The sequence below is a fragment of the Salvelinus sp. IW2-2015 genome, unplaced genomic scaffold (genome assembly GCF_002910315.2).
Source record: "Salvelinus sp. IW2-2015 unplaced genomic scaffold, ASM291031v2 Un_scaffold4814, whole genome shotgun sequence".
NCBI classification, from domain to species: Eukaryota; Metazoa; Chordata; class Actinopteri; order Salmoniformes; family Salmonidae; genus Salvelinus; species Salvelinus sp. IW2-2015.
The window spans coordinates 45,623-54,275 of NW_019946083.1; positions in this window are offsets into that span (position 1 = coordinate 45,623).

Genomic DNA, 8,653 nt, shown 5'->3' on the forward strand with positions numbered 1-8,653 from the left:
CGAACATTAGAAGAGAAATATACACAACATGATCTGTTTCCGCATTGTCAACATGGAGGTCGTGTGTGTGCTGTGTGTGTGTGTGGTGTGTGTGTGTGTGTGTGGTGTGGTCTGTGTGTGTGGTGTGTGTGCTGTACATCGTAAGTATGTGTTATGTGTGTGTGTTCGTGTGTCTTGTGTCTGAATTCACACACCGTTTGTCTAAAGACTCCAAGGATAAGGTTTGACATTGGATACATGTGTCAGAGGAAGCACAAGCCAAGACAACCCAGACTGAAGGTTGGAAAAAACAATAGAGGATTCAGTTAAATGCTAGGGGATGTTTCTGAACAGTTACTGCTGTGTTGAGGCTAGACCTAGCAGTAGAGCCTCAGAGATATAAGGACATAGGCATATAGGATTGTAATGGGTGGCCAGCACCATAGGACTGAGAGGGAGGTTAGAACATACGCTAGTTCAAAATGTATGCTCCTTTTTGCAGAGGCGTGAATGTGTAGATATTTTTTAAGGGAAATAGACCGATGTAGCAGCTAAATATGTACTTATGTTACAATCCACCTATCCTGCCAGGTCCCTCCCCTGTTCCCTATCAACATAACTCTAGCTCTCCGCTTCGCTTCCCCTCCCACCTCTACCGCTCGCTCCACTCCCTCCCTCCCACCCTACGCTCGCTCTTCCCTCCCACCGTCCTTGTCACACGCTCGCTCCTTCCCTCCCACCTCTGACCGCTCGGCTCCTTCCCTCCCACCTCTACCTGCCTCCTCCTTCCCCCCCACCTCTACCGCTCGGCTCCTTCCCCTCACCTCTACCGCTCGCCTCCGCCTGCCACTTCCCACTCTCTACAAAAGTCCAAGCCGCTCCCTCCTCTCCCAACCCTCTACCGGCTCGAGACTCGCCTCCCTCCCACGCAATTCCCTACCCGCTTCATCCTCTCCCTCCTATCTCTCTGATCCCTCGATCCTCCCTCCCACTTCCTGACCAACCGCTCGATCCCTCCCTCCGTGTCTACTCAACTGCAGTACAGTCCACGCCAGACATCTCCAGGTCCCCCTCAGCCAGGCTCCTGGTCCGTTACTTGTGTAGGCCCACAAAAGATGGCTGGGAATAAGCTGGAACACGGGGCCAGCTTGAACGGGATGGTCCATTCCTGGGAGGTCCATATTCTAGAACGAGACAGAGAAGAGGATGATGATAGGAGTCTGATCGAGAGACTAAGCCGCGAGGGACGGACCGTGTAGTCGAAAGAGCGAGAGAGAGAAAGAAGAGAGAGAACGAAGGCGAAGAGAAGAGAGAAAAGAAAGAAGAAAGAGAGATAGAAGAGCGAGAAAAAAGAGGAAGAGAAAGAGGGAGCGAGGACAGGGTTGCAAAGGACATGGAGAGAAAAAAAAGATGGAGAGAGAGTGATTTGAATTAGAGATGAATGGTATATCCAGAGAATTTCAAATGAGCCTGGAGAGACTATAGATCGACGATGCGAAATGACAATGCATGAGGATGATTATAACGCCCATGAAAGATAGGATGGTACTTCAGTTTCATCTTGGCTCCTGTGTAGTTCCGAGAAAGATGGGAAAAAAGGAGAGGGAAAAAAATATGGGCAGGCTAAGTGCCGATGTTAACGACTGAAGTGGATTATTCCGCTTCTTTGGCGCTCATTTTAGTCTTCAAACAGATGGTAAAAATGAAGAGGGAGTGCGCGAAACACTAGTGAGAGGCTGCATTGTTTAGAAGTAGGTTATTCAAGTGAGTCATTAGTGGAGGAGGAAAGAGGATTGATGAGAGATGCAGAGAACATGCAACAAACAAGAACCGGAACATGCATTCGAAAGTGTGAGGAAGATTGATTGATTAGGAGGAAACAATTCCATCAGTGTTTCCATTGGGGTGAAGACCCACTCCTTAGCCCACGACCTGCCGTCAGAATGCTAAATGAGCGAAGGCGCTGAGCAAATTAGCAGAGGAAGTGGAGAAAAGAATGACTTTGCTCCAATGCTATTGCTTGCCTTCCACAATGTCCTACCACATACTATACTACTCATCTCGCCACATCCCCCCAGCCAAGGACACATCTGGCTCTCCTCCCCTTCTTGAAGTGATCCAAACGAGCCAACTCCAGTACTGAGGACAGAGAAACATTTAAGTACATCAGACAAACAGAATTAAATAATTATACAGGAAGAGGAACTATTTTTATGTAGTATTATAAAATCTGGGGTCATTTGATAAATTAAAATATACATATATGGTCTTCGAGTATGAGCCGAATTGGCTTGATATAGTCTGTGAGGACCCGGAAATGCGTTAGACTAACTAAACGAAAGAGGGGTTTAATGCCTAACGGTGTGATCAGAAAGTCTGCGAGATGCGTAGGCAGAGAAATCCGAAACGTCGTGGATAATAGCAATCGCACAGAACTCCCTGCTGTTGGAGCTTAGAAAGGGAATTTTCCAGCATTTTGTGCGGAGTTAAGAAGGCTTGTGTAGCAAGAGGATGAATTTTTAAAGATTGGTTATCTCAGAAATTTGGAGACATAAAAAAAAAGTGTGTTTTAGCGGTTCACTCGGATACCTGAAATCACACCCCACACACAAACCATAAATTGAATGAAGTTAAGACCACAACAATGGAAAGACGGGAAAGGAGGATAAAATAGTCAGATTGAACTGTGAATTATAAGGTGTTTCTTATGTTTTTTTATTATTTTTTTGTAGGTTAGTGAGTCTGTTTTTATTACAAATTCATAAAAAAAAAGTTAACGGGGATAAAAATGAATTACGAAAGCAAATTACATATAGGGTCATTTTTTAGTGTTTGGTTGAGTGATTGACGCATTTGTTAAAAAAATGGTTACAGTACGATGGAACAAATATGCATAAAAGGGGAGATACTAGTAATACGAATGAAAGAATCAACAGATAGCCCAATGAAGAAGAGTTCTTTCCAAAGAAAAAAAAAGTAAGATTTGGTTGTAAGTGCCGAAAGACAGAGAGACCATTACCCATCTACGTATAGAGAGTGATTTTGCAATGGACCACCTATCGTGACTCTTCGAGGTAGGCCACAGCACTTTGCACCCCGGGAGTTGAGAAATAATGTTGGAAGTTAATGTGAGGATACTGATTTTAGTAAGTCATGACTATGAATTGGAGACATAGCACTCATCAATTTAGCCTATTTTCAAGCTGACGTGGGAGATCAGATCAAGATAGAATTACCTTGTATCTTTCTGACTGGGTTTTTGAGCTTGAGAATTAGAGATGAGAATGTGTTATTGATGAATGAGAGCAGAAACTGAGACCGAGATAAAAAAGAAAGAAGTTTTTCAGAAATGTAATTCTATGAGAGAGTACGATTTTTGTTGATTTGAGCGGAGAGCATCACATTCCCCGAAAGGGGAAAGAGAGCAAGACGAGAGAGTAGACATTGAGATTAGAGCGAGAAAATAGTAGCGTGAGACTAACATTGAAAGGGAAGATGAAGAAGTATGAAGCCCAGAGCAATAAGCTGGAAAGCTGAGGTTAAGGTTAACAACCGATTAGTAACACATTAACTGTTGATACACGAACGAACGAGTAGGATTGTAACATGGAAGGAAGAACGCCCCCCGTAGGTGTCATGGTCCATATCCTAAATATGGAGAGGTGAGATGATAATAAAAATATCAGCTACACGGGATCTGCCCATAACTACCTGTCTTTGTGAAACAGGTAGAGGTAATCCAAGCAGTCCCACTGGTCGTGAATTCTATGCAGTAGACAGCAATAATGATTGCAGAATAACTAAAGGCCTAGGAGTTTAAACGTAACAGACTTAAATAACAGATTGAGGCTAATGAATAATTGAAATGATATATATGATGCCGATTGAGTAATGGTGGTGTGTGGTGATAAGTAAAAACAGAACATACAAGGTGCAACAAATAAACCAGTCATGAACTTGTTTTTGAATCACGGTTTGGTGTAAAGTTTTCAAACATCACGGTCCTTCATCCCAGACCATCTCTCTATGTTCATAATCACTGTTCAAATGGTAACCAAATCGCTGTTATATGAGAATAGCGCTGGGTCGAATCGGTGTTGTTGCAGGGAGCTTCTATTCGATAAACTTGCTTGATTGTGCAGATCTTGTGACTCTAGTAGGTTAGACAAAGGAGTGCAAGAGTAAGGTCGAATAGGCGTTAATGGGGAAACAAGTATATGTGAGAACGGACGTCTATTGACATATGTATCTGCTTGAAAAAGATGTTGTGCTAAGCTAATACCTGACTCAAGCTAAGGTGCCGGAGGTGAGTCTTCGTCTGTCCTTAAAAATAGAGCTCCCGCTATCATACTTAAGCTAATAGAAGTTATTTATCCTAGCTAGTTCTCAAAGGGTTCTACAGCACCCCGCTGGTGGATGTCAAGGCTTGTGTATCACAAACGCTACTGTGGTAGTCCTCCAGGGTAGTGGTGAGCCCAGAGCTTTAATGTTGCAGCGGCACAATCCTGGACCCAGCGTATCCAGTGTCCGTGCCGATGAGAATAGATGTTGGCCGGGCTGGCGTGTCGATGTAAGATAAATCATTTGTTCGTTAACTTGATCTTGCATAGTTACCAGTAAAGGATAAATTATAATTCCAAAAATCTAAAGCTTATCTCCCCTCAACCCAGCTCTCTCTGCTCCTCCACACCCTTCACAGAACACCCAACTGACCAACCTGTGTGCCTTGTTGTGTTTCTCCTCTACAGTCTTGTTTCCCACACCCAGAAATGGTTTGTCGTTTTTAGACACCAACTGATGCGGTGCGACCAACGGGGCTTCCAATACACAAAGTAAGGTTAGATGAGTGTTGGGTGATGTCGCGGTGGTCAGCTGAGTTGTAGGCAATGCGTACGTCTCGTGAGCTTGAATTCTTCGTCGGAGCTAGAGACATAAGGAAGCGGTTCTCGATGTGTCGTGTAGTTGCTGTCAATGCGCTGTGTGGTCTCTTGGTGTACGCAACCGTTGCATAGGATGCCAGGTTCCTTCAGCCTGCAATGTTGCCTCTACCCGTAGGGCGTCTCATAATAATAAATATGTTTAAGCGAGAAAAAAAAGTTGAACACACTTCCAGTACAAAAAATGAAAAAAGAAAAAACAAGCCATAGGAAAAAAACTAGACCCTTCACCTAACAGCTTATCTAGTGCTCTAGAGCCGAGATTAGAACAAAATATAGTCGTTAATGAAAAGCGGATGCGATTAATGAAGATACGTTTCTCCTTTCATGCTTGCCGATACGATTTACTCGGTTACGATATACCTCGGAGGCCCGCCGCCCAAGTAACAGTGTTGATGCTAAGGTCGACACCGGGAGGGTTCAGTCAGCCCACAATGCACCCCTTCATTCCCCCATTGAGTGAATAGCCCCTAACAGCCTTGAGACCAACTGGTCATAACTATATAGATCTTGTCCACTACGTAGTGTGGGATGGTTATGGTGGACGTGGATGAGATTATTTGTGTAGCACCGACCCGGCTTAAATACGTAGCGATTCCATGTAGGCGAACTCGCTGTCTAGCCTGTTGCTGTTCTCCACTGCAGACCGGTCAGCTCTAGGCGGCCCTGACTTCTCTTCCTTCTCAACAAGAATTAGTTGCAAGGCTTAGTTCGCAACAGCCAGATACGGTTGGCATCTTCACTGATACCTGTAAATCGGAGGCTGTGTGAATGGGAGTCAATCCCATCTGGGGTGAGATGTGCCATGACTCAATCCAGCCTGAGTAAAAAAGTAAAGGCTAGTGTGAGATCGAGCCCTCATCTCCGAATGTGCACCTCAGCACCAGTCCCAACATACCACAAACCCACCCTACCCTGATGTTGATATAACTAGTCGCATATGTGTGGAGTTACGCTGTATTCCGTCTATTTCAGTTCACACATAGCTGACTGACAGATGTCATAGTCATATTCTGAGGCACACAGCCATCAATCTTCCATAACACATAACATGGTAGTAGAGGCCCGACTGAAGAAGCTCAGACTTTCAAGTGGATGTGCCACTCATCTTTAGTTGATTGCCACCTTTTAATAACAAGTCAGTTCATCAAATGGTCTGCCCTATGTCATACTGTAACTACAATCAGTTGTTGTGGTTGGAACTCTAGGCAGACAAACACATTTTGAGCAGGCTATTAGTAACAGCCGCAAAGTCATGTAAGACCCACACACTAGCCTACAATCAGAAACGGAGAAGTCCATCTATACACATCTGCAGCCCGTATACACAATCGGTATGTCCTACGGCTTTGCAAACACTCACTACCCGACAAGTCTCAACTAAGCTTGCGCCATGAAGCAACTCTAAGCGCATCCTACAACTGCGTTCCGTTGCTGGTACCCACTTCATGAAGTGTGTCTTTCTATGCCGAGGACAACGCCGCACACAAAGCCTCCATAGAACAGTCACACCATGCGCCTCAAGCCGAGCATCACCCTGGCGAAAGTAGTGCGCTCGACACCCCAGAGTGGAACTTGCCTGCTATCGACGAAACCCTTTTACTCAGTTGCCCATCTTTAGACTCGGAGCTACGCTGGATAACACTTGCTCTGCGAGTCGCCCCATTTGAATCACGCCCTCCTTCTTCACCATCATCATTATCCCTGGCCCAGTTTTTCCACCCCTCGGATGAATCTATGCTTGGTGTCTCTTACGGTCTGCCTCTATCTTCCTCTCTTTCCACGCATCGATGACCCCAGAAAGATCTACCCATGCCCTCCCACATGCCCTGCTTAGCGACAACTGTAAACATCGCTTTCGATCGCATGCGAGGTCGCTCGTCCAGTGCAGTAAGTGCGAACTCTTGTCTGTACATCTTAAAAAAAGTTATCAAAGCTTTCATCTCAAATAATGAGCCCTGTTTGTGCTCTACTATGCGTCCGATGGAACAACTTCTTCTCTCCTCTACTCTCTCATCTACTCTTCTTCTCGTGCTGTCTCTCTTTCTCTTACGTCCCTGCTCTCTCTCCTGCTCTCTCTCTCCCTCCTCCTCTCGCCCTACTCAGTCCCATGTTCTCTCGCTCAAGTACCACCGGTAAAAGGAACATCGTAAGACACAGCATCTACCAAATGATCGATCTAGACGATTCTGCATACCAACTTTGGTAGGCAAACAGTTGGAGAAACCTTTTCCTGTTGTGCGAGACGATGAGCAATGCGCCCCATGCAACAAAGCGTAGGTCCATACAGAATAAATGTAGTTTGTCTAGAGAACCTCGGTGGGCTACTTTACTTCCCCGATTCCGGGTTCTGAAAGGAAAATATTTACTAGACCCTAACAATTGACTGGCTGCATAGAGCCCTGACCTCAACCTCCATCAAACCCCTTCAGGAATTGAATTTGAATGGAAAACCCGGTAAATTCACCTGCCGTAGCTAGCCTAAAGCCGTTAGCCAAGACTTCACCAGGTGCTAAAACAGGCTGCCCGCCACATAACTAAGCTCTGGTGAGCAAATGCTGAATTTTGCTCTTTCCTTTTCCCCATCCAGACTAGGACTGAGAAAGAAAAATCAGCTACACTGGTCTGCCCATAACTACCTTTTCCTTTAAACAGCTTAGAATCCAAGGCAGTCGCCACTCTAATTCATGCAGAACTAAATCAAATAACTAAAGTATAACAACAAAATGAAGCGTAATAAAGTAATATAATGTGATTAGTAATGTGGGGTAAACAGAACATACAGTGTATCAACAAATAAACCAGTCAGGAACTTGTTTTGAATCACGGGTTTGTGTAAAGTATTTCAAACATCACGGTCCTTCATGCAGACATCTCTRCTATGTATTAATCACTGTTCAAATGTTAACCAATGTGCTGTATGAAGCCTGGGTGAGTGGGTTTGCAGACTGGGGTCAAATACTTTGSTTGAGGTGCACTTGGACTTTTAGGACGATTCAATTGGTTCCATTGTTATRGGCAAACAATGTATTTGAAAGTCTTTGACATATGTATCTGAAAGAGGTCTGCTAACTAGCTACCGAGTGGCGCAGTGGTCTAAGGCACTGCATCTCAGTGCTACAGACCCTGGTTTGATTCAAGGCTGTATCACAACCGGCCGTGATTAGGAGTCCCATAGGGCAGCGCACAATTGGCCCAGCGTGGTCCGGGTTAGGGTTTGGCCGGGCTAGGCTGTCATTGTAAATRATCATTTGTTCTTAACTGATTTGCATAGTTAAGTAAAGGTTAAATAAATAAAAATCTAAACTACTCCCCCTCACCCAGTCTCTCTGCATCCACTACCAACCTGTGTGTGTGTGTGTGTGTGTGTGTGGTGAGACACTGACCTTGCTCCCACTAGAGAAAGGAAGGGTCTCTTGTCCTTGTCATTGGCCTGTGTGGTCTTTACACCGTTGTCTAGGATCATCCCAGCCTGCACAGGTGCATACACACATTACATTAACACTTCCAGTYAAGGAGCCAGCTATCAGCCAACAGATATGAACAACAGATAGCTTTGAAACAGATAGCTTTCTCCTTGTCTTGATGATGTTTAGTTATGTATACTCGGGTGTGAGAACACTGAGGGTGATTCCCACAATGCACCCTATTCCCTACATAGTACAGCCTTGGCCCTGGTCAAAAGTAGTGCACTACTGTATGTGGGGAACTACTGTATGTGGGGAATAGGGTGCCAT